Raw genomic sequence first — 27,074 nt, 5'->3', positions numbered from 1 at the left:
AACCTTGGGACAGCATGTCCAAAATATATAGACTTTCTGTCATGCTGGCCCAAAGGGGAAGGAAACTTTGAAGCCTTCCCCCCACTGGTACGCACAAGTCATTGTGCTTTACCGGAGGCTGCAGGAGGATGGAAAAGGACATTTCCTTTGCCTTTACCCTTTTGCCGTGCCCAATTTTTCTTTTCTCCTGGGGTTTGGTTTGTTCTTGAGCCCTTTGGGAACGAAAAAACGTTTAACTGGCTGCTTTTTCTTTTTGATGGGAAAAGACTTCTTTTTATCAGCAGTTCTATCTAGAACCGCATCTAAATCAGGTCCAAAAAGCAAGTCACCCAGGAACGGTATCCCACACAGCTTGTTTTTGGATGCCGCGTCCCCCGGCCAAGTTTTCAACCACAGAGCCCTTCTGGCTGAGTTGGCTAGGGCAGCAGATCTAGCTGTCATTTTAATTGATTCCGCTGAAGCATCAGATATAAATGCGACAGCGGCAGACAGAGTTGAAAATGAATCCAAAATTTCTTGTTTTGGTGAGTCTGCTGAGATATGGGCCTTAAGTTGCTCTAACCAGAACTCCATATTTCTGGATACCACTGTAGTTGCCATAGTAGGTTTAAGATTTCCCATGATGGATTGCCAAGCCCTCTTTAGTAGCTGGTCCATCCTTTTATCCATGGGATCTCTCAACACCCCCATGTCCTCGAATGCCAAATCTGTAGACCTCGAGACCTGGGAAAACGTGGCATCTAGTTTGGGGTTTTTGTTCCAAACCGCCGCTGGATCTTCATCAAAAGGGAAACGCCTTTTTAAGGCTTTGGGAAAGAAAGGCTTTCTCTCTGGCTCTGCCCACTCTTTCTTAATAGCTTCAGAAATAACAGAGTGTACTGGGAAATTGCGATTTTTGTGCTCGCTAAGCCCTGCATACATTTTATCATGCAGAGATAACTCCTTTCTTTCCTCCTCCAGACCCAGTGTGGTATAGATTGCTTTTAACAGGCCATCTACCTGTTCTAAAGACAATTTAAATCTTGAAGGTAAATTTTCTCCTTCCTCACCCTCATCAGAATCCTCAGATTGAGAGGGGGAATGTCCCTCTGGGGTAGGAGATGCCTCAGTCTCCATCGCTGGGACTATAAGTGAGCCTTGGGAGGACTGTGAGGTAGTAGGCTGACTCAGGGATGGGTTTGCTAGGGAAGAGCGAAATGATTGAATAGTCGCATCAAGTTCCTTTTTAACCGATGCAATCAAGTCGCAAGCGGCAGAAGCTTCTTCTTTAACTAGCAAATCAATACAAGCTTGACATAACGTCTTCTTCCATCCTTCAGGTAGCTTGGATTTACATGAAGGACATTTTCTTTTTGCCACTGGATCAGAGCTCTTGGCCTGCCATGAGACAAAAGAAGAAACCATCCCAGTGAGACAACCTGTCCTATACCCAAGGATGCTCACCACAGGTGCACAGTAAGAGCTAACTGCTTTATGTGCCCAGACAGGCCCCTGCCACCGGGGGGGGGGGGGGGGGAGAGAGAGAGAGAGAGAGAGAGAGACCCCACAGTACAAGGAAGACAGTATACAACTGCACCCTACCTGGGCCTTGCTGGTGCCTGTCCCACTCGCTGCCGCCATCGATTCCATCGAGGAGCGCTTGCTGTGTTTGTGTGGCTAAATGCCGGTTCCGGACTCCAATAGCGCCAGTGCGCCGGACCAGAACCGCTAAATAAGCACCAGCCCCGTTCCTCCCCTTTCCCTCTGCGATTTCCGGTGGAAATGACGCCGCACGCCTGTTCCGTGGGCGCCGCCGCCTCCGGATGCCTCACTTCCGGTGGATGGAGCCCCGCTGCCATCCCCAAGATGGCGGCGGTGCAATAAGCAACAGGCGGTGGACCTGAGAAAAAAATATAGTAAACGGCCACCGCCTGTCTTGTCGCCGCCTAGGAGCGATGCCCACGACAGTCGGACTCACCCTGAGCCCATATGAAGAGGGAGAGGGAGCCCAGCCAGCAGCACTTCACCTCAGCTGTGGAATGGGAGGAACAGCTCTCATGAGGTAAAAAAGTGTTTGATGGAAATCCAGGAAACCTGAGCTCCCAGGACAGCACCTGAGAGCCCTGACTGCCCACGAAGTGTTCCCTCCGGAGGAAACACAAAAACTGACAATGTGTGGAAAGGAGCCTCCTTTTAAAGTTTGGTGGAAGAGGTGTTTCCTGTTGGCAAGGGGAGGAGTCACTCTCTCAAGTGCTGTCCTGAAAGACGATAAGGGAAATCAGGCACAGCAGACAGCATTTGTAGGTGAAAAAAAAAAAAAAAAAAAAAAAAAAGGGGGTGCAGTTTATTTATACTATATGCAGTGAGAAATATAACAGCAAAATAAAAAGAAACATGAAAAGAAATCCTGGTCAGCTTGACTGCTTACTACACATGTAGATTCCCTATCTAACAACTAGGTGCTGCCCCAGTCCCCATCTCCCTGTTTTAGAAGTTTACTACACAGGCGTTGACTCCCCAGACAGGACAGATTCCACACTCCCCCCCCCCCCCCCAGCCTACACAAACACACAACTGGTTCCAGGGTGGAGCATCTCCCTAAGCATGCTGGGTTTTTTTATAGAGGTCTTAATGAGCCCACTTACTTCAGCTGGGCTCATTAAAGTGGGAGTCCGGCGACCAATTTTTTTTTTTTTTTTTTTTGGTAATTGAGACACTTTGCTAATCCCAAAATAATACTCACAGTTTGGGTGTAATATTTCCGCCTCTGTCTGTTTTCGTACTGAAGAATAACTTTAAAAATGTGATGCTGGCTGTTTCCATCTTGCTTGTGGGCATGTGTAGCCCACAAGCATTGATTTCCTGGATGTGGTGAATGCTGTTCATTCAAGACTGCTTGCACTTTTGGCAGATGTGAGACCCAATCTGTGCTATGGATAATCACATCATCCAGGTAAGCTGCAGCATACTTTTGGTGGGGCCTCAGAATCTTGTCCATTTTCCACTGGAATGTTGCCGGTGCATTCTGTAACCCAAACGGCAGTCTCTTATATTGGAACGCCCCATCTGGGGTTACAAACGCAGTTTTCTCCTTGGCCGAATTTGCCAATACCCTTTGGTGAGATGGAGAGTTGTCATGTATCGGGCTGTTCCTAGCCGGTTGATCAACTCATCTGTCATAAACCAGATGTGACCAGAACTGTGTGACTGCGACAGAGTGAACCAGACATAAATAGGTGAAAGTTTATTAAGGAAAATGCATATGTGAACACACCACCAATACAGAGTGAACAACCAAACAGTGATAATAAACCAACCAGCATATGTAGCAAGAGCAGGGCCGTCTTTAATTTTGATTGGGCCCTGGGCAAACATTTTCTTGGGGCCCCCCCTCCATTCTGAGACATACAAAAAATAGCAGGTAGACTCAAAATCAGTTTACTGCAGCAGATCACGCAGCGATTGCAATTGTTTGCCAGAGGTTACAGCCTATCATTACTGCTCAATGGCTGGTTTCTAGAGGTTACAGCACATAATTTCTGCTTGCCGATTGGTTGCTAGAGGTTAATGTACATTATTAGCGCTCACTAATTGGTTGCTAGGGGTTACAGCACATCATTAGCACTTACTGATTGGTTGCTAGAGATTAAAGCAGATCACTACTGTTTGCTGATTGGTTGCTAGAGGTTCATGCACATCATTACCTCTCACTGAGCAGTGGAGCAATCCCAAATAATTGAGCAAGTAAAGGGGCACATTAATACACATACTACAGGAGAGGTTCAGAGACTGCGGACATACTGCAGGAGAGGTTCAGAGACTGCGGACATACTGCGGGAGACACTCAGAGACTGCGGACATACTGCGGGAGACACTCAGAGACTGCGGACATACTGCAGGAGACACTCAGAGACTGCGGACATACTGCAGGAGACACTCAGAGACTGCGGACATACTGCAGGAGACACTCAGAGACTGCGGACATACTGCAGGAGACACTCAGAGACTGTGGACATACTGCAGGAGATTACCAGAGACTGCGGACATACTGCAGGAGATTACCAGAGACTGCGGACATACTGCAGGAGACTACCAGAGACTGCGGACATACTGCAGGAGACAATCAGAGACTGCGGACATACTGCAGGAGATTACCAGAGACTGCGGACATACTGCAGGAGATTACCAGAGACTGCGGACATACTGCAGGAGACTACCAGAGACTGCGGACATACTGCAGGAGATTACCAGAGACTGCGGACATACTGCAGGAGACAATCAGAGACTGCGGACATTATACAGGGGATGGTCAGAGAACTTTCAGCAATGCACAGCTTTACAGTTAAATAACACAGCTCAGGGTTTAAACAGTCAGGCATTCTATGGGTGTAAGGACATACCTGGCCAGCCAAACTTACTAAATACATTCCGGACTGTGGGCGGGGCTTCCACTCTCTGCTCTCACTAAAGCAGCTGGGAGCTCCACTGATGCTTTGTTGGGTGGGCCCTGGGCCCACATCACCCGTGAATTGGGGCCCCGATGACAGCTTTGCAGAGCGCACAGAGGACATGGGAGGATGTATTCCGCGCTAGCCAGCTGAGAGGGGCGGGGCCATGAGCTCCACTGACGCTCTGACCCCGCAGCCTGTGTACTGGGAATAGAGCGCCTGTAGTGAGAGCCAGTGATCGGAGTGGGAGTGTCATTGGAGCTCCCGGCCCCGCCCCCGGACCTCTGTATTCACCAGCTAGTATAGAGGGGGCGGGGCCGGAAGCTCCACTGACACTCCCACTCCGATCACTGGCTCTTACTACAGAAGCTCTTTTCCGAGTACACAGGCTGCACGTGGGCGGGGTCAGAGCGTCAGTGGAGCTCCCGGCCCCGCCCCTCTCAGCTGGCTAGCGAGGAATACATCCTCCCGTGTCCTCTGTGCGCTCTGCAAAGCTGTGATCGGGCCCCAATTCACAGCTAGCGTGGGCCCCCCAACAAAGATTGGGCCCAGGGCAAATGCCCCGTTTGCCCTGCGCTAAAGACGGCCCTGAGCAAGAGGGAGTACCAGAGTCGTAGTCAAGCCAGGCCGGGGTCACAAACAGGGAATCAGTAGCTGGGAAGGGAGATAAACAGAACTAAGGAGGATGGATTGATCACAGGAGGGACGGGTCAGGTACAAGGCTCAGGGTCCAAGGTTCAGGTAACGGACAGGAAACAGTATCAACAGGTTCCAGGAATCAGGCTTCAGGTTCAGGCTACAGGTTCAGGAATCAGGGTAACAGGATGCAGGTCAGGGCTCAAGGAACAATACCAGGGCAACATAAGTCTGCAATTGCTGGGTATTTATACTGCAGCTCTGCTAATTAAGGTCAGGTGATACCTGTCTGCAGAGGGGAATACCTGCTCCATACTGCCAGGATTCCTCCGCTGGTGGACGCCAGTACTGTGGCCCAAAGGTGACAGAATGCTTGCAGGAAAGAGCAGCTCCGAACTGCCAGGAGACACCTGCTGGTGGACCTCAATGCTGCACGCCAAATGATCGATATTACCAGCGGAGAAGACCGTTCCTGACAGTACCCCCCCTCGAAGGAGCGACCTCCGGAGGCTCCAACTAGCCGTTGCTGGGGAAAGTCCATGGTGTCCAGCCGGGCAGCGGGCACCTCAAGCTGGGCAGCAAGCAGTGGCACATCAGGCTGGGCAGGGGACAGGAACACTCCAGGCTGGGCAGGGGACAGGAACACTCCAGGCTGGGCAGGGGACAGGAACACTCCAGGCTGGGCAGGGGACAGGAACACTCCAAGCTGGGCAGCGGGCACTCCAAGCTGGGCAGCGGGCACTCCAAGCTGGGCAGCGGGCACTCCAAGCTGGGCAGCGGGCACATCAAGTGGGGTAGCAGGCTCATCAAGCTGGGCAACAAGCACGGGCACATTAAATGGAGCAGCAGGTACTTCCATCTAGGCAGCAGGCACATCAGACTGGGCAGCAGGCACAGGCACTTCGGGCTGGAGAGCGGGCTCATCAGGCTGGGCAGCGGGCTCATTAAGCTGGAGAGCAGGCACTGGCACTGGCACCTCAGGCTGGAACACTGGCACATCAGGCTGGAACACTGGCATCAAGACATCAGACTGCAAAGCAGAGACATCGGGCTGGAAGCAGGCACCGAGACATCGGGCTGGAAGGCAGGCACCGAGACATCGGGCTGGAAGGCAGGCACCGAGACATCGGGCTGGAAGGCAGGCACATCTGACTGGAAGGTAGGCACGTCAGGCTGGAAGGTAGGTACATCAGGCTGGAAGGCAGGCACCGAGACATCAGACTGGAAAGTGGAGACATCAGGCTGGAAGGCAGGCATGATACATCAGGCTGGAAGGCAGGCACAGAGACATCAGGCTGGAAGGCAGGCACAGAGACATCAGGCTGGAAGGCAGGCACAGAGACATCAGACTGGAAGGCAGGCACAGAGACATCAGACTGGAAGGCAGGCACAGAGACATCAGGCTGGAAGGCGGACACATCTGACTGGAAGGTAGGCACGTCAGGCTGGAAGGCAGGTACATCGGGCTGGAAGGCAGGCACCGAGACATCGGGCTGGAAGGCGGACACATCTGACTGGAAGGTAGGCACGTCAGGCTGGAAGGCAGGTACATCAGGCTGGAAGGCAGGCATCGAGACATCAGACTGGAAAGTGGAGACATCAAGCTGGAAAGCAGGCACCGAGACATCCGGCTGGAAGGCAGGCACGATATATCAGCCTGGAAGGCAGGCACCGAGACATCAGGCTGGAAGGCAGGCACCGAGACATCAGGCTGGAAGGCGGACACATCTGACTGGAAGGTAGGCACATCAGGCTGGAAGGCAGGTACATCAGGCTGGAAGGCAGGTACATCAGGCTGGAAGGCAGGCACCGAGACATCAGACTGGAAAGTGGAGACATCAAGCTGGAAGGCAGGCACCGAGACATCCGGCTGGAAGGCAGGCACCGAGACATCCGGCTGGAAGGCAGGCACCGAGACATCCGGCTGGAAGGCAGGCACCGAGACATCCGGCTGGAAGGCAGGCACCGAGACATCCGGCTGGAAGGCAGGCACCGAGACATCCGGCTGGAAGGCAGGCACCGAGACATCCGGCTGGAAGGCAGGCACCGAGACATCCGGCTGGAAGGCAGGCACGAGACATCAGGCTGGAAGGCAGGCACCGAGACATCAGGCTGGAAGGCAGGCACCGAGACATCAGGCTGGAAGGCAGGCACCGAGACATCAGGCTGGAAGGCAGGCACCGAGACATCTGGCTGGAAGGCAGGCACCGAGACATCCGGCTGGAAGGCAGGCACTGGGATGTCAGACTGGGTTGGATTAGCTGATGCGGAGGCAGGTTGGGTTACTGGCAGGATCGTCTTGGTTGGAAAAAACTTTCGTTTTTTCTTTGGCTTAGCCACTGAAGCTCTGTAGGTGAGGGGTACAGCAGACTGGAAAGGAGGATTGGGATATGGCAGAGAAGAGGTAACAGTAGCTGGGGGAAGATCTTGTGGGTTTGTAGGCAGCTGAGAAGAGGCAGGTGGGTTGAATGCAGGATAGGTACAGGGAGCAGAGACCGGATTTGAGTATTTGGTTGGCAGCAGCGTATACTGAGCTGCAACTGCGGTTGACATGGGTGATGGGGAAACATACATTTGGGTAGGCTGGTGTTTGGTGGCAGAGGTGGTTTGTTTGGCTGGAGCTGATTGCATCATGTCAGACCATGCTGAAAGTATAGGTTGTACAAACTGTGCTTTTAAATCTCCCTGTCTAACAAAAGACTGAGCAGACACAATGCACTCCGCAATCACCTGTGGGGAACAGGCTGAATAGTGCTCACAAAAATCAGCTGGATCATCTTCAAAAAGCCACACTAGGGATACAACCTGATTCATATCAAAAGGAGGAGTGAAATCATCACGGCCCTCTGGAATACAGGGCAGGGCCAGCTCAGTACATATCTTGATCAAAGGCTGCACCTCCCCAAACAATATATAACCCTGATTGACCAGGGAGTGAGCCAAATGTATAGTGGTAAACAACTGGTCACTAGACCATCCTTTCAAAGCCTGGCGGCAATAATCACCACTTTCAGATGCCAGCAGAGAAAAATAAATAACCTCATCGGCATTCATGTTTGCAACCAACTGAATCAAAATGGTATTCTGTCATAAACCAGATGTGACCAGAACTGTGTGACTGCGACAGAGTGAACCAGACATAAATAGGTGAAAGTTTATTAAGGAAAATGCATATGTGAACACACCACCAATACAGAGTGAACAACCAAACAGTGATAATAAACCAACCAGCATATGTAGCAAAAGGGAGTACCAGAATCGTAGTCAAGCCAGGCCAGGGTCATAAACAGGGAATCAGTAGCTGGGAAGGGAGATAAACAGGACAAGAGAGGATGGATGGATCACAGGAGGTCCAGGGTCCAGGGTCCAGGGTCCAGGGTCCAGGGTCCAGGGTCCAGGGTCCAGGGTCCAGGGTCCAGGGTCCAGGGTCCAGGGTCCAGGGTCCAGGGTCCAGGGTCCAGGGTCCAGGTAACGAACAGGGTTCAAGGAACAATACCAGGGCAACATAAGACTGCAATTGCTGGGTATTTATACTGCAGCTCTGCTAATTAAGGTCAGGTGATACCTGTCTGCAGAGGGGAATACCTGCTCCATACTGCCAGGATTCCTCCGCTGGTGGACGCCAGTACTGTGGCCCAAAGGTGACAGAATATTTGCAGGAAAGAGCAGCTCCGAACTGCCAGGAGACACCTGCTGGTGGACCTCAATACTGCACGCCAAATGATCGATATTACCAGCGGAGAAGACCTTTCCTGACATCATCTATACGCGGCATGGGGTAGGTGTCAAATTTGGTAACTTTATTCAATTGTCATAAATCGTTACAAAACTGCCAGCTCCCATCAGGTTTGGGCACTAGTAAGATAGGACTGGACCAGTCACTCTGGGACTCCTCTATCACACCCAATTCCACCATCCTTTGAACCTCCCCACGTATTGCCTCCCGTCGGGCCTCTGGTATTCTATAAGGTTTTAGTTTTACCCTTTCTCCTGGCTGGGTGATAATGTCATGCTCTACGCCAGATGTTTGTCCCAGCAGCTCAGAAAAAATCTCTTTGTTGTGAAGTACAAACTCTTTAACCTCCTGTTGTTGGGGTTTCGATAAGGTGACTGGGATTCCAACCTCAGGAACTAAGCAATCATACTGGGCCGGTGACAAAGTCTCTGCGACTAGCAGATCACATCAGCAGATTGACGTGATATACCTATTCCGGCTTACGCCTTCCTGGCTGTCTGACCCTGTAGTTCACCTCACTCACTTTTTCAATTATTTCGTATGGACCTTGCCATTTGGCCAGGAATTTGCTTTCAACCGTAGGGACTAGCACCAATACCCTAACCCCAGGGGAAAAAGTACGGGTCTTGGCCCCACAGTTGTACACTCTGTGCTGTGCTAACTGCACTTGGGCCAAATGTTCCTTTACGATTGGCATTACCTGTGCAATTCTATCTTGCATCAGGGCGACATGCTCAATCCCACTCCTGCGGGGAGAACTCTCATTTTCCCAAGTTTCCTTGGCGATATCCAGCAGCCCTCTTGGGTGTCTCCCATAGAGTAACTCGAAGGGTGAGAAACCCGTAGAGGATTGGGGTACTTCCCTAATGGCAAACATCAAATAGGGTATTAGACAGTCCCAGTTCTTTCCATCTCTATCCACCACCTTCTTTAACATTTGTTTTAGGGTTTTGTTGAATCTTTCAACCAACCCATCTGTTTGGTGGTTGATACACAGATGTACACAATTGGGTCACTTTGAACAACTTGCATAGTTCTTTCATAACCCGGGACATAAAGGGTGTACCTTGGTCCGTAAGCAGTTCCTTACAAATACTCACGTGGCTAAAAACAAGAGACAGCTCTTTGGCTATGGTTTTGGCTGAGATATTTCGAAGATGAATCGCTTCAGGATAACGGGTGGCATAGTCCAATATAGACAAAATGTACTGGTGCCCCTAGTGGACTTCATTATCGGACCTACCAAATCCATTGCAATCCTCTCAAAGGGGACCTCAATGATAGGAAGAGGTACCAGCGGGTTACGGAAATGTGGCATAGGTGCCGGCTTCTGACACACAGGCAGGAGGAACAATAATTTTCTGTTTCCTTCATGACCCCAGGCCAATAGAATCTCTGCAATACTCTCTCTCTGGTTTTCTCTGTCCCCAGATGACTTCCAGGAATGTGCCCATGGGCCAATAATAATACCAACTTCCTGTAAGGTTTGGGCACCACAAGTTGCTCAATAGTTTCTTCTGCCCTTTGAGGCACTCGATACAGCAGGTCCCTTTCCACAGTAAAGTATGGGTAAGTGCAAGTCTTATCTGGGTTCACTAACTCGCCATCTATTTTCACCACATTTTCCCATGCCTTTATTAGGGTGGGGTCTTTAACTGTTCTGTGGCAAAATTTTCTCTGTGAACCTCGAGATCCGAAAACTCCACAGACGGCATGTTTTCGTCTGAGGATGTTGGCTCCTCCCCAGTTTCTCGAGTTTCCCCCGCCAATACCGACAAGGGAAATTCTGGTCATCACCTTCCTGGTCTATAGGGGCACCAGTGGGGGGCTCAGGACAATCCCAGAGTTCCCAAAACTTTAGAAAATTCCTTCCCACAATGGCATCATGTAGTAAGTGAGACACTAACCCCACCTGATGAGAGAGGTTACCTTTGGGGTTCTCAAAAACCACTGTAGTCACAGGATACTCTCGAGTGTCCCCATGCACACAAATAACAGCCACCTTGTTTTTCCCAGAGACCTCTGTACTAACTAATTCAGCTTTTATCAATGTTACCAGGCTACCTGAATCCAGCAACACAACCACATTTCTACCATTAATACACATTTTACATAAATGTTTCTCAGGTCCCCGAATGACAGTGCATGCAACTGTCAAAAACAGCGACTGACGTCTGTCCCTTACAAAGTCACATTGCATAGGTTCATCCACAGCAGGGCAATTGGCTGCAATATGTCCCTCTTGCCGACAGCGGTAGCAAATAATCTTTTTTGCTGCCTCTTGCGGCCTTGGCTTCCCGGGCTGCTCCCACCAGACATTAGGTAGAACTCCCACCCTCTCACTCTCTCCACCCTCACCCCTTGGAGTCATCTTACCCGCCACTGGGGGATGGTCTGGTCTTAGGGTGGAAAGTCCGTGAGTCCCTGGAAGAAGCGGTCAGGTTCTCTGTAGCCAAGTACCTCTCAACCAAATCCACAAGCTTATCTGCAGTTTCTGGGTCTCCATGGCTTACCCACTTTTGGATGGCAGTAGGAAGAGCTCTCAGGAAACGATCCATAACAACACGTTCCACAATCTTTGGTGCGGTCATAGTCTCTGGCTGCAGCCACTTCTTGCTCAGGTGAATGAGATCATACATTTGAGACCTGGGGGGTTTTCCAAGCCGGAAAGTCCAGTTATGTACATGCTGAGCCCCGACGGCCAGGGTGACACCCAGCCGTGCCAATATTTCCGTTTTTAGCAACACATAGTCTTTTGCTTGGTCAGGCTCTAGGTCATAATAAGCTTTCTGCGATTCCCAAGTTAACAGAGGGGCCACCAGTCCAGCCCACTGCTCCTTAGGCCACTTTTGACTTTCAGCAGTCCTTTCAAATGTGGTAAAAATTACCTCCGGATCATCCTCTCCAGTCATTTTTGTCAGTAAACGGCTCACACCAAAGGATGCGTGGAACCACTTGCCTCACTGGTCTGCAGACGTTGCTGCATTAATGTTTCCATTTGTTGTTGGAGACTCTGCTCTTGCTTCTGTAACAGGTCTATGAAGCGGGCCTCAGATTGCTGCTGGGCTTGTCGCTGAGCTTCCAGACTCTACTGGTGAGCTTGCTGTTGGGCTGCAAGGCTCTGTTGTTGAGCTGCAAGGCTCTTTTGCAAAGCCGCATTTGTCTGCTGCTGATTTGCATTTGCTAGAGACAGCTGTCTCAGTATCTCCTCCATGCTAGCCTTAAAAAAAAAACTGCCCGCATTCTCCACCAATTGTGTGGGGAGGTGGTTAGCTCGGCAGCTGGTGTGTATGACCCCCTGGATGGGTTCACCACACAAAATCAGGCACAGCAGACAGCATTTGTAGGTGAAAAAAACAAAGGTGCGGTTTATTTATACTATATGCAGTGAAAAATATAACAGCAAAACAAAGAGAAACATTAAAAGAAATCCTGGTCAGCTTGACTGCTTACTACACATGTAGATTCCCTATCTAACAACTAGGTACAGTCTGGTGCTGCCCCAGTCCGTATCTCCCTGTTTTAGAAGATTGCCACACAGGCATTGACTCACCGCACAGGACAGATACCACACTCCCCAGTCTACACAAACACAGAACTGGTTCCAGGATGGAGCATCTCCCTAAACATGCTGGGTTTTTTTTTTATAGAGGTCTTATTGAGCCCACTTACTTCAGCTGGGCTCATTAACTCTTCCCCTGCAGGACTCCCAGCATTCCCCCTAGTGGTATAAGTCGGCATAAAGCCTGAATCTATTTTCCATCCTGGATGCAACCAGGTGATTTTAGCTGCCTGGTGTCACACCAGTCATAGTGTCTACAAGCTATGGTACCAATCATTAAAAATTGATCACACCTGATGTACTGCCCTAACATGCCAGGACAGTACAAATACCCCACAAATTACCCCTTTTTAGAAAGTAGACAGTCCAAGGTATTTAGTAAGAGGCATGGTGAGTTTTTTGAAGTTGTAATATAATAATAAGAAAATTAAATGTAAAAAAAAACTTCACAAAAATGTCATATTAGCAAGTTATTTCTTGCAATTAATATATATATTTTTAGCAGAGGCCCCAGAGAATAAAATGGGAAGTTTTGAAAAGTTTTTATGTCACATGGTATTTGTGCAGCGATTTTTCAATTTTGGGGGGGGGGGGGGATACACTTTAATAAATGCACACAAATACAATATATTACCCTTTTTGTTAGTAAAATATTAAATATGGTGTTGTGCTGAGTAAATTGATACCAAACATGTCACATTTTAAAATTGCACACATTTGTGGAATGACGCCAAACTATGGTATTTGAAAATCTCCATAGGCGACTCTTTAAAAGTCTTTACAGGTTACCAGTTTAGAGTTACAGAGGAGTTCTGGTGGTAGAATTATTGTTGACGCTCTGACGTTTGTGGCAATACCTCACGTGTGTGGTGCAATCGCCATGTACGCATGTGTAGGGGACCAACGCATGTGTTCGCCTATACACGCAAGCAAAGGGGGATGGGGGTGCTTTAAATTTTTTTCAATTTATTTTATTTATGTATTTTTTGATTTTTACACAGTTTTTTATCTTATTTAATATTTGGTACACTGTGACAGATAGTGCTTGGTGCACTGTTGACAGATAGCTACAGTCTGTGATCTGTGTGTTGCTAAACAGTAAAGTCATCAGCTATACACAGATCACTGACAGGATGCAGCGATCTCCCCCCCCCCCCCCCCCCCCCGAGCTCTCTCCTCACTGTGCTCAGGAAGAGGCACCTGCCTCTGTTGCATTGTGTAATGGCTTTGATTGGACAGGGACACAGCCATCATGGGATTGCGCGGCTGCAGTGCCACATGTTCTGATAGGACTTAAGGGTATGTCCAATCAGAACGGTGCTTCTCCCATCCAGCCATTTATGCACAGTGGCCGGGTGGGATGCCATTAAATAGTATGTACAGACAAAACGTTTTTCCTTCGTTTTGGAGATATTAAGGGTTAGAACTATGTACAGACAAAACTTTTTTCCTTAGTTTTAGAGATAGTAAGAGTTAGAACCCCTCTAGAGTTTTCAATGCAATCCAAGGCTCAGTTAGAGAGATTTACCCACACTTCTGACAATGTTTTACAACAGGAAGGAAGTGAGGGGAGTGCCCCAACAGTAACACAGGCATAAAAAAAATGCTTTTCTTTAGTAGACTATGCGAAGGTTAGAACCCCTTTCAGATTTGTATTGTTGTCTATTTCCCTGTGACCAATCCCCCCCCCCTCCCCCCCACTTTCTATCTGATAAAACCCTCGTCACCAATGAAGGATATGAAAGTAAAATTCTCTAATGGAGCCCCAGGATGCTATTAAAAACCTGACAGAAGACATCTTTCCTCACTCTCACCAAAAATTAGACCTTTTGCGTAACAATAAATATTCTTCAAAAATAATGAGTGGGTGGGGGTTCAATAAAGCATTTGCAACACTTTTCTGGCAGTAGAGTCCCTTTAAATGTATTATGTCAAATTCATGAAAGTCTTGAAACACTTCCAGAAAAAGTTCTGACCCGTGCAACGGATTCATATAGCATAGCTCCCAACTGTCCTTTATTTGGAACAAAGTCCCTCTGTCCCTCATTCCTCCTCATTGTCCCTCATTTTGGTCTGATCTATATGGTTGTATATAAAATGCACTATTTATCTTTCAAAAAGTGTTTCCCAGTGCTAAACCTTTCATCCAATTTATAAATTGCTGCATTTGTAAATTTCGAAAGCCAGCATAAAGGAATAGTAGTGGTAAAAAACAAAGACACTTTTTGGGTTTAACCAATATTTTTTTTTTATAATTCCCCTTTAGGGGACATGGCAGGGGGTATATCCTATGCCTGCATACTTTTGCTAATAGGAGTCCCTCCTTCCCACTTCAAAAAGTTTGGAGGTATGATATAGTTCTTTTTTGTGTCTAGTTAATAATGTGTTGCTATGGCTGCAATAAGTTCAAAAAGAGCCCCCTCCAGTTTGTAGATAACAAAACTGGAGGTAATGAAGACCAACGCAAAGTTGGAGTACAGACAGGCTAGAGTTATTGGGGAGGGGGAGATGTTGTGTTGGTAAATTTATTGATTTGTTTTTCATTGGCTGCTAGGCCACCATTGTTCAAGCAACCACTGAGAGTGGGTGGAGCTTTAAGAGATTACTTCCCAACATGTCTATCTGCCTTGTGACTACCTATGTGTCAGATAAGGGTACTCACCGAGGCCGAGATGCTGAGAGTGGAAACCTCTTGCGACTAAGCGCACTCCACTCCTGGAGATGGTACAGGGGGTGAAGGGCACAAAGAGGCACGAGTCACCAGCAGGCTGGGCAGGTCTTCCATGAAGGTCACCGGCAGGGAGACAGCTGTGCAGGACTGGAAGATGCTGAAGCTCAAGAAGGAGGATGAACAGCTGATCCAACAACAGGCCGGGGGTCAAACACCGTTGACTAGTAAGAGTCTCTAGATAGGCACAAACAGTCTAGTGCAAAGGACTGTTAGCAAGCCTGTCAGCAGGCTGATGACTTAGTACTGAAGATTGATAGCAAAGTCCGTAAAACAGGCCGAGGGTCAAACACAGGTAACTGGAAGCAAAGTCTGTGAGCAAGCCAGGGGTCGATCACTGAAGACAGTAGCAAAGTCCAGGAGCAGGCTGAGGGTCAATCACTGGAGACAGGAAGCAATATCCGTAGACAGGCCGAGGGTCAAACACAGTAAGCAAGTGGAGAAGTCCGGGAGGCAAGCCGAGGGTCAGATGCAGGTAGAGATCAGAGCAGGCCAAGGTCAATCCGGGTCACAACAGGTAATCAAGAATCAGGATACAAGCAGGAAACACACGGAGAGCTGAAAGACAAACCAGCAATCTGGTCATGGCACAGAGTGGCTTTTATAGGCCAGTGGGAGGCTCATGTTGTGCGTGCTATTGCGTACGCACGTTCGCCGTTCCGCTGAATCGCGCACGCACATTAGCCGTTTCGCTGAAGTGCACACAAACATTAGCCGTTTAGCCGAATTGCGCACGCGCATTAGCCGTTTCGCTATATTGTGCCCAGGGATGCGCCGGAGTGCCGCTCTACTGCGCTCGTGTGAAGGAAGGCAGCGATATTGGCGAGACTGGTACTTGCCTCTTCCCTGACACCATGGTTTTTAATATCTTCAGTGGCTAATAATACAAACTAAAATAAGAGTAACATTCTTTGTAAATGGTTTTTCATGTGGTCAGAAGTTAAATTATGAGGGAAGGATTTTAATATAATGGACAGTAAAAAAGCCTCCAGGATGAAAACTGGAGGAAAGAACATGGAGGTCCAGTTTTAACCATCCATCACATGCTCGAGGAAGGGCCCCTGTGTAGTCCCAAAACTGTGCTTTTCTATGTGATTATATACGAATAAAGAGCTTTGCACTTTGAAATAGGCTTGTGCAATTCGTTTCGTAACAAATCGAAATTCGTCCGAATTTAGAAACTTTCAGACATTCGGAAGCATTCAAATTTCAGAACAAAGCACTTACGAATAAAACCGAATCCGAACTAAATGATATCATAAATAGCGAATGGCTTCAGCATAATTCGTTAATGCGTTAACGCGGCCTAATGCAACAGCAAGTCGACTTGTGATCGTAATCGCATAACGAATCATTTAATTTTATTCAAATTGATCCGTTTTATTCCTTAGTGAGTTACTAAATAATTGGAAAGAAATTGATTCATCTGAATGTCTGCTAAATTTAACGAATAATGAAATGAAATAATTCGTTATGCAAAACCACAGGTCGACTTACTGTTGCATTACGCCGTGTTAAAGCATCAACGAATTACGCCAAAGCCATTCGCTATTTGCGATATAATTTATTTAGGATTCGGTTTTATTCGTAATTGCTTAGAACAGAAATTCCAATGCATCCAAATGTCCGAAAGTTGCAAAATTCAGACGAATTCGAATGCATCCGGATGTTCGAAAGTTACAAAATTCAGACGAATTTCAATGCGAATTCATTCGTTATTCCGGATATTAGAGAATTACAGTTTTTTAAGAAAATCAGTTGATTCCTTGGGGGCTGGATTACAGGCATGGATTAATTTACAGTCCAATCAGCTGATTTATTTTGTGCTGGAGGCTGGATTAAGGGCAAAAGTTCACTGCATTCCTGGTAACTGAGTGAGAAAGGGAGTTTGAGCAGAGGTGGGGAGACAATATTTGAGAAGCAGCAGAAGAGAGTCCAGTCTAGTAAAGTTTTTGTCAAGATGGATTCAAGCTCTCAACATGAGGTTCCTCCTGGTACCAGCATCAGCAGTGACACAGCAACAACAACCACTACCAGCATCTGTGTCATGTATGTCAGCATCTGTATTGCCAGGCCCAGACAGTTATACTTCCACCACCAGTACTACACAACGTTCCAGTAGTCGTGTTGTTAGGTCTCACAGGAGTGGCTTTTCAAAGGGGAGGCAAATGAAGCAGCAGGAGCAGCTTGCCTGTCCTGTTTCAGTGCCTCAGCCAAAGCGTTCAGGCAGATCTAGCAGCTGCAAAAGGCCAAGCTCTGATACTTTGACTAGCGGTAGTGCTATGCCAAGGCCACCCTCCAAACAGAAAAGGTCAGAGAGGGAAACTGTTGGTTCAAAATCCCCTACTAGCAGGGCTGAGAGGTCCTGCTCTGAGACCAGGAAGCATCTATTGCATGTCGTCGCCTTTTTCAGGATCTTCCCCCAAGAACAACCTGCACAATTACTACTAGTGCCAGTTGTGTCACCACCACCTCTGCTATGGGCACTTTGAGAAATGTGGTGACACCAAGTCTTTTTTACAGGAAAGGCCTGACAGTACCACCAACACAGGCTTTTGATTCCGAACATCCATTTAAGCAACCTAAAAGTGAAATATTAGAATATGAGCAAGACATTTTGCGCGCTCATAGTTCCAGCACCACCACTCCCATTGGCACCACCATCACCACTGAAAAAAATACATATGCAGGTCATAGAAGTAATGAGGGAGATTTTTTAGTCATATTTCCCATTAGCTATTCGAGAAAAAAGGGAATTCAGCAGGACCCCCCAACATCTGATGGTGATAAATCCTCCTTCACAAACATGGAAGATTCAGATTATACCTTACCTTTTAATCTCGATCAGGAACCAAATATTTATGAGATAGAATATTCTCCTTCCCATATTAAATTTGATTCCCCACTGTTGTATTCCCCTGAAAGAGCAGCACCGGTGGCACCTGTCTCTCCTGTTCCCGGTTGAGTCTCCAATAAACATTAGAGCCGCCAGCACAACTGTTAGTCAAGTAACCTCCTTCACTATCCCTGACTTGAGGCCACCTCCCGTTTTATCACAAAAACACAGCAGCATAGCAGAGTGCACAGGCCAGGCTACAACCAAAATTAAGCAACTTGCTCTAGCATCTGCAGTTGAAGAGGAAACTCTCTCTAAAAAATCTTCACCACACAGTGGCAGCACCCGTCGTTCCAAAATTTGGCAACATTTTGTGACAGTTGGTGATGGCCGCACACCTGCATGTAAAATATGCAGCAGAGAAGTCAGCCGTGGGAGACTGTTGGGTCATCTCAAGAACGCTGGGATGAAGCAACACATGCTTAGTCACCATAGGCCAGTGGTGCTGAGGGAAGAAATGGGTATGGCTCCCCCATCTACCACCACTATTACCAGCAGCAGTGTCAAAGTCACAGCCACTTCTGGATCTGCAGGTCATACTAAAATGTAGACATGTGCACACTGAAATATTTCGTTTCGGAATTTCGTTTTCGTCCGAAAAATAAATTTATTTAGTTACTCACGAAATTTGTTTTTATTTATTTAGTTTTTCGTTAAAAATTGCATTAGTCCGAAAATCCAAATTAAGGTCGAATCTGTCATTGAAGGCTTATGGTGTCTGTCGAATGTTCAAAGAGGATTCGACGGAGCAGCTAAACTGTACGACGCCGTATAGTTTACCTGCTCCGTCGAATCTTCTTAGAACTTTCAACAGACACCATAAGCCAAAGTACGTGTGTACTTAGTTCTAGCTATTTTACTGCTCCTCCTCTTTGGTTACAATCAGCCAATAACATTCATCATCATCATTATTTTTATTTTTATTTTCTCCCCTACGTCGTATCTTTTCTCCCCTACGTCAAATCTTTTCTCTCTATGTCGAATAATCTTGGACTAATAGAGTTAAGGTTAGGCACATTCAACCACAGGTTTGATGGACACAGATTGTTATTGTCATCATGTCGAATCTCCTATCTATATCGAACTGTTGTAGCAACGAAAACGAAAATAAAGCATTTGTTTATGTTGGGTCTTTTGTTTTTCGGATTCTGCACTTTCGTTATTGTTTGATAAAACGATAACGAAAATACCTGAAATTTGGATGAAAATGCATTCGGACAAAAACGAATGCACATGTCTACTAGCATGCTAAATAAATCCATACAGCCCACTATTGAACATTTTGGTGGGGTACATTACCGGGGTATGTCAAAACAGCAGTCCCGTAAACTTACGCGCCTCATTGGACAACTTATAGCTGTTGGGGGGGCTTCTTTCAGTTTTGTAGAAGGGGAGCCCTTCAAGCAGCCGATGCAGGCTGTGGCACCACAATACCAGGTCTCCTAACGCACCACATTCAGTAGAACTGTAGTGCCCTCGCTGTACAGGTCATGTGTTGGGATTTTGAAGGATTTGCTGGGGAAGGCTGCTGGCCAATCAGTTCACTTTACAACTGATTTAGGGAGTGCTCCAAGTGGCCAGGATGCCTTCCTGTCCTTGACTGCCCATTGGTGGCAGCCCAATGAGTCGCAAGATATACAACCACCACCACAAATTGGAAAAACCTCAAGTGCTATGGCCGCTGCCACAGTGCACAAGACAGGATTGCACTCCTTCCTCCTCCATACTGAGGTGATGGATCAGCAGCACACATCACAGAATATTCTAAATGCACTTCAGAAAATGATAGGGAAGTGGCTAGGGGAACAGGCAGGCACTAATGTCAAAATGGGATTTGTTGTCAGTGATGGTGGAGCTAACATGACAAAGGCTATCTGTGATGGAAGATTGGTTGGTGTGCGCTGCTGTGCACACATCCTGCATCTAGTCATTAGGTCTGCTCTCGATGATAACACTAACAGTGGAAGGTTAGCAGCACTTTTAGAGTTGTGCCACAAAATTGCTGGTCACTTCTACCATAGTGTGAAGGATAGCCACCTTCTCAGGCAGGAACAGAGAAAGGCAGGCCTTCTGGAGCACTGCCTCAAACAGAATGTTGGAACGAGGTGGAACTTCAGCTTACGTATGCTAGAGCGTATACTTGAGCAACAGAGGGCAATTCACGCAATGGCATGTGAACATATTATTGGCATTGCCAGACCACTAGGCAGGATGGACTGGGTCATGATTGACCAAGTTGTCACAGTGCTCAGGCCTTTTGAGGATGTCACTGACAATTTAAGCCAAGAGAGTGCTAGCCTGGCACAAGTGGTTCCTCTCTTTGCACACCTTTTAAATAAAATTGATTCCTTCCTTTCCAATAAGGAATGATTGCCTGGTGGCAATATACTTGCTGAAGTTGATGCCCTTCTGAGGAGGAGCAACTCAGCTGGCGCATAAAAGAGCTCATCGACTCTCACCCCGTGTTCATGTTAGCCACAATTTGTGACCCCAGAATAAAAGGCAAGATAGCACTCCGCAAAAATACTCTCACCACCTGGAGGGATAGAGTGATAGAGAGGGTACATGAGAGGGAAAGAAAAATGGGAATACAGTTAGAGGAGGGAGAAGAAGAGGAGCTGGAGATGTCTGATGATACTATGTTAGTTGATACTAGCAGCACTGCTGCCAGTGCTCACTCTACCAGAGCATCAGCTTTTTGGGCTGAGGCACTTGACAGTTTGGTGGGACCCACTAAACAGCCCCCTAGAAAAGAAAAAACTGCTGGTGACATAGTTAGAGCTTACCTAGCGGAACCACCTTTGCCCCCAGTACAGATCCCTTGAGTTTCTGGGATGAGAAGAAGGGTGTGTGGCCTGCTTTGTCCTCGGAGGTTTTCTGTAACAGGAAATATATTATGCCCTCAGCGCTCACAATTGCTCCCCCAGCTCTTAGAGCAAATGGCTTTTATAAAAGTCAACCTGCCAAAGCTTGGTTACCCTGCTCTTGACTTTGATGCTGCATAAAAAAATAATACTCATCCATGGTAACATAATCTCCAATTCTCCACCTGACCCAGTCCCACGTCTCCCCTAAGGTCCTCATTCCATGCCAGAAATCATCACATCATGTGCCATCCTGACCATTTCCGTGAGGGCTTAAATGTCAGATAAGGTAGTTACTCCATGTCTGACCCTATACCGTCCTATCAAATTTAATGAACATCTGAGATGGTCAGGTTGAAAACAAAGTTCCATTTGGTTTGTGATGATTTGGTATGGAATGATCCCCTACTAAGTCCCACTACATACCTCCTGCCCTGCTATTTTACTGCCCAAGGTTTTTGCTACTGATCTGGTAATATAACTTAAATAGTTGTCCTTTTGAGACATTTAGTAGCATAATAAATAAATGGGACAGCTGTATCATTTGTACATTTAAATTAAAACTTTAAACCATTTAGTTTGTGAAACTTACCTGCTGCAATAGTCCTGTTATTTCCACTCCCCCTGCCTTCTTCTCAAATCTCGAATACCTAGGACACTGGAACACAAACGCATTCCCTTTAAGTTCGGTATAAGCAGCACCATGAAGGTGAAAGGCAAACCGTTTGTCAGTGCGACTGCGCACATGGTCATGCAATATATCAGGAAAGCACAGACCACGCATGAGTGCAAACAGCACCTTGGGGGATTGCCTCCTGTCAGGGTTTCACTACCTGGACAGGTGTCAAAACTGGCTCAAGCTGCTGTATTTATGTACTTATAAAAAAGAATGTTATAAAATTATTCCAGTCATTTTCATAATTTAAACAGTGCACTTTAAACATACCATTGGATTTTCTCCTAGTTAGTAGTTAGTTAAACTATTATTTGTATTTTTTAAGTTAAATCTGTTGTTGTTTTGGTTGCTTTGTTATGCAGCTTGCCAACCAGGTTGCTTGCTTGCTTACTCCTATACTTGTAGTACTGGTGGTGGAAATAGTGGTGATACTGAGTCTGCTGCTAATATACATACAGACACAGGAAAATGAAGGCCTACAATGGTACTACGAGTCTCCTATACTCCCACCACCAAAATGTTTTTCCTTTCCACCCTCTGATGGCACCTACATCGTGGCAAGGAGATTTTGCTGCTAATATAACCAGTCCACCAAGATATTCATGTAATCTCCAGGCCACAGTGTTGGCAACATGGCACTCTGGAAAGTCATCACCCACGACAAGGAAGGAAAGACTGTAATTGCATTGCCGTAAATCAGAAATAGGTGAGTACCTGCTCAACTGCCCACTTACTCCCCCATCCATCATTTATTTTATATTCATTTATGTAACTCTTGTTTTATTTGCCAATTTAGTGAAAGTACCACTGAAATGAGTGGACGAGGCTTCATCATGATAGACACATACAAGTCGAAGACTTCACAGGTACGTATTAACCATGAACATAGGCATGTGCATGGGGTGTATCGGGTGTGCCTGGGCACACCCTAATGTGTGAACGGAGATCTGCTGTAAGATGCTGCAAGAGACTGTATAGGAAGCTGCCTGTGAGACAGTTTCCCATTGAGCAGTCAGGGAGGCATGTAAGAGCCGCTTAGTGCTTTAAACTGTAATGTAATGTCACTGCTTGCAGATAGGAGCTGTCAAAACTCGGGGCTGATGTCGGGGGTGGGCGGGACCAAACAGTTAGCTTATCAAACACGCTGATGTCGAGGGTTGGGCGGGCCGCTCCGTGTATGTGGCTCCGCCCCCTTTCTATCAGCTATTAAACACCAGCCAATGATTGGGCTGCTTAAGAAAGGGGGCGGAGCCATATACACGGAGCAGCCTGCCCAGCCCCTATTCCTTTGGCTGGTGATTGATAGCTGATAGAAAGGGGCGGAGCCACATACACGGAGCTGCCCACCCAGCCCCTATCCCGTTGGCTTTTGTTTGATAGGCTAGCTGTTCTGTCCCACCCACCCCTGACATCAGCTCCAAGTTCTGACAGCTCCTGTCTGCAAGCAGTGACATTACATTACAATTTCACAGCACTGAGCAGCTCTTACATGCCTAGCTGACTGCTCAGTGGGAAACTTCCCCTCTCCCAGATCAGTGCTAATTGGTGCCGCCTATTAATGCCCATCAGTGCCACCTATCATTGCCAACCAATGCCACCTATCATTGCCAACCAATGCCACCTATTAGTGCCGCCAATCAGTGCCACCTGTCAGTGCCCATTAGTGCCACCTGTCAGTGCCCACCAGTGCCACCTGTCAGTGCCCATCAGTGCCACATGTCAGTGCCAATCAGTGCCCACCAGTGCCACCTGTCAGTGTCAATCAGTGCCCATCAGTCCCACCTGTCAGTGCCAATCAGTGCCCACCAGTGCCACATGTCAATGCCCACCAGTGCCACCTGTCAATGCCAATCATTGCTCATCAGTGCCACCTGTCAGTGCCCACCAGTGCCACCTGTCAGTGCCAACCAATGCCACCTATCAGAGACAATCCGTGCCACCTGTCAGTGCCAATCAGTGCTGCCAGCCAGTGCCAACCAATGCCACCTATCAGTGCCAATCAGTGCCCAACAGTGGTTCCAATTAGTGCCACCTATCAGTACTGACTATCAGTGCTCATCAGTGCTGCCTATAAGTATGCATAAGGTTTGCCTATCAGTGCCAATCAGTACCCATCAGTGCTGCCAATGAGTGCCCATCAGTGCTGCCTATCAGAGCCAATCAATACCATAAATCAGTGCCCATCAGTGCTGCCTATCAGTACCCACCTGTGCTGCCAATTAGTGAAACCTATTAGTGCCAACCAATGCCACCTATCAGTGCCAATCAGTGCTGCCGATCAGTGCCAATCAGTGCTGCCTATCAGTGCTTCCAATCAGTGCCACCTATCAGTGCCCATCAGTGCCACCTATCAGTGCCCATCAGTGTTGCCTATCAGTGCCCATCAGTGCTGCCAATCAGTGTATCAGTGTTGCCTAGCAGTGCCATCTATCAGTGACAATCAGTGCAGCCTATAAGTGCCCATCAGTGCTGCCTATCAATGCCCATCAGTGCCACCTATCAGTGCTGCATATCAGTGCCCATCAGTGCCGCCCATCAGTGCTGCCTATCAATGCCAATCAGTGCCACCTATCAGTGCCACCATGCAGTGCCTATCAGTGCTGCCAATCAGTGTCACCTATCAGTGCCAATCAGTGCTGGTTGTCAGTGCTGCCTATCAGTGCCTATGAGTGCTGCCTATGAGTGCTTCCAATCAGTGCCCATCAGTGCACTGAGTGCAGGGATGGGCAGTTGAACTCAGCAGCTAGGCACATTGTCTAAGGGGGCTGGCCTGGTGGGGCACAACTGAAATCCGTCTGTTTATTAATGCCACATGCCGATCTTTAGAATAATACGTAATCACCACATTACTATTTACAATAAACTACTGGAGGTAAATTTAAAAAGTGTCAATAAATGGCCTGCCACTAAGCACTGTTATGTGTTCCCACATCACATTAAAAAAAAAGTGCAGCGCTAACTTACTAATCAATAACTTAACAATAATTGTGGAAGCCTCTAATGTATGGAAATCTCAATAAACGTCAATATTACCACAATACCGGTGATATGTAATGTCACATATAATACACATCAAACTGAAAAAATAAATAAAAAATGAAACTTAGCAGGGATGGTAGAAACCCCTCCTATAGATATTTGCCATACAGATTAACTTCAAGTGCATTAATTCCAGTGATATGTGATTTCACATGTAATACACATCCAAATGATAATAAGACATCTTTTTTTTTTTTACTTAGCAGGGATGGTGGAAACCCCTCTACAGATAATTGCAATACAAATTCACTTCAAGTGCAACAACTTTTTAGTTGGGAGGTTCACACCATTATAGCACTTTGGAATTTTTATTGTTTAGATTGTTACACTTAATTTTATATGTTTTAGTTACTATTATGCCGCGTACACACGACCGGACTTTACGGCATACTTTGCCCGGCGGACTTTTCGACGGACTTTCCGAATGATCAGACTTGCCTACACACGATCAACCAAAGTCCGATGAATTCGTACGTGATGACGTACGACCGGACTAAAACAAGGAAGTTCATAGCCAGTAGCCAATAGCTGCCCTAGCGTGGGTTTTTGTCCGTCGGACTAGCATACAGACGAGCGGACTTTTCGATCGGACTCGAGTCCGTCGGATAGATTTGAAACATGTTTCAAATCTAAGTCCGACAAACTTTTGAGAAAACAAAGTCCGCTGGAGCCCACAAACGATCGAATTGTCCGACGAAATCCGGTACGCCGGACCAAGTATGCCGTAAAGTCCGATCGTGTGTATGCAGCATTATAATGTGAATTTTTGTGCTTAAAGTTAATTTTCCACCACCCTTGCTCATCCATGTCTTTATGAACCGTGCTTTGTGCACTGGTGCGCAGTCATGTTAGAACAGGAAGCAGCCATCCTCAAACTGTTCCCACAAAGTTGGGAGCATAAAATTATCCAATTGTCTTGGTATGGTAATGTCTTAAGAGTTCCCTTCACTGGACCTAAGGGGCCAAGCCCAACCCCTGAAAAACAACCCCACAGCATAATCCCCCTCTACCAAATGATTTGGACCAGTGCACAAAGCAAGGTCCATAAAGCCATGGATGAGTGAGTTTGGGGTGGAGGAACTTGACTGGCCTTCACATTAAAGTGGAGACTGCGAGCCAGGCCTTCTCATCCAACATCAGTGCCTGACCTCACAAATGCACTTCTGGAAGAATGGTCAAACATTCCCATAGACACACTCCTAAACCTTGTGGACAGTCTTCCCAGAAGAGTTGAAGCTGTTATAGCTGCAAAGGGTGGGCCAACTCAATATTGAACCCTACGGACTAATGCCCCGTACACACAGTCGGATTTTCCAACGGAAAATGTGCGATCGGAGCGTGTTGTCGGAAATTCCGACCGTGTGTGGGCTCCATTGGACATTTTCCATCGGATTTTCCGACACACAAAGTTTGAGAGCAGGCTATAAAATTTTCCGACAACAAAATCCGATCACGTCAATTCCGACCGTGTGTGGACAATTCCGACGCACAAAGTGCCACGCATGCTCAGAAGAAATTCCAAGACGGAACAGCTCGGTCTGGTAAAATTAGCATTCGGAATGGATACAGCACTTTCGTCACTCCGCAATGTAAAAAATGGTTTAATACAGCGCACTCTCTTCTTCTTTATAATGTGAGAAGAGTGAAGTCGTTTTGCTGCTTACATTCACACTTCTCACAAACTTCTTTCTTTGTCACATCTGACCAAATTTCTTTTTTGTTGTTTTCTTCTTGTTTTTTTTGTTTTTTCAAGGCTGTTTTTTTTTAGTTTGTATTTTTTTCAAGGCTGATCTTTGTTTTATTTTATTTCTAGTTTTACTCCATAATATTTTTGTGTGTGTTTTGTGTGTCAAGTTACCACAACACCATTGATATCTTGTATTATTTAATCTCAAGGAGATTGTTTGGTGTTGGTGTCCCTTGTTAATTTCACATTGTATTTTTGAAATGTACCTGAATCCTCACAAACAAACTGTCCTTTTTGAAGGAAAACACACATAGGCGAGTATAATTGAAACTAAAATTCCTTTATTAAGGGCTCAGAACCAAACAAAGAGGGAGGCAACGCTAGAGAAACATCATAAATTGTTGAAGCCTTGGACCCCCAGGGCAGACATCAATTCTTTCACTGCAAAATTGGTGGCCTGAGGAGTCCATATCTAAGGGAGTACAGTCTGGTCCAAAAGTCCCAGAGATCATGAAAGTAGCAGATGACATCTATGTCCCCGGGCTGTGGTACTACAAGAGCCTGCATCTTTTGCCAGACCAGGCTGGAGCCAGGGTCATCACTCTCTGGTCTTCTTTCCACGCTTCCTTCCCGGCTGTGGCTCTGGTGTTGGAGTTGTGGCAGGAGGAGGAGTAGGACCTGAAGGAGGAGGAGGAGGAGTAGTAGGACCTGGAGGAGGAGGAGGAGGAGGAGGACTATGTGTGAGGTTACAAATGTGGGTAGCACATGTTATTTGGCCCCTCAACCCCTTAGAGCTTCCAAAATTAAGGACTCACACAGGAGT

Source organism: Aquarana catesbeiana, linkage group LG13 (assembly GCF_042186555.1).
Source record: "Aquarana catesbeiana isolate 2022-GZ linkage group LG13, ASM4218655v1, whole genome shotgun sequence".
Classification (NCBI taxonomy): domain Eukaryota; kingdom Metazoa; phylum Chordata; class Amphibia; order Anura; family Ranidae; genus Aquarana; species Aquarana catesbeiana.
This window is presented reverse-complemented; position numbering follows the sequence as displayed.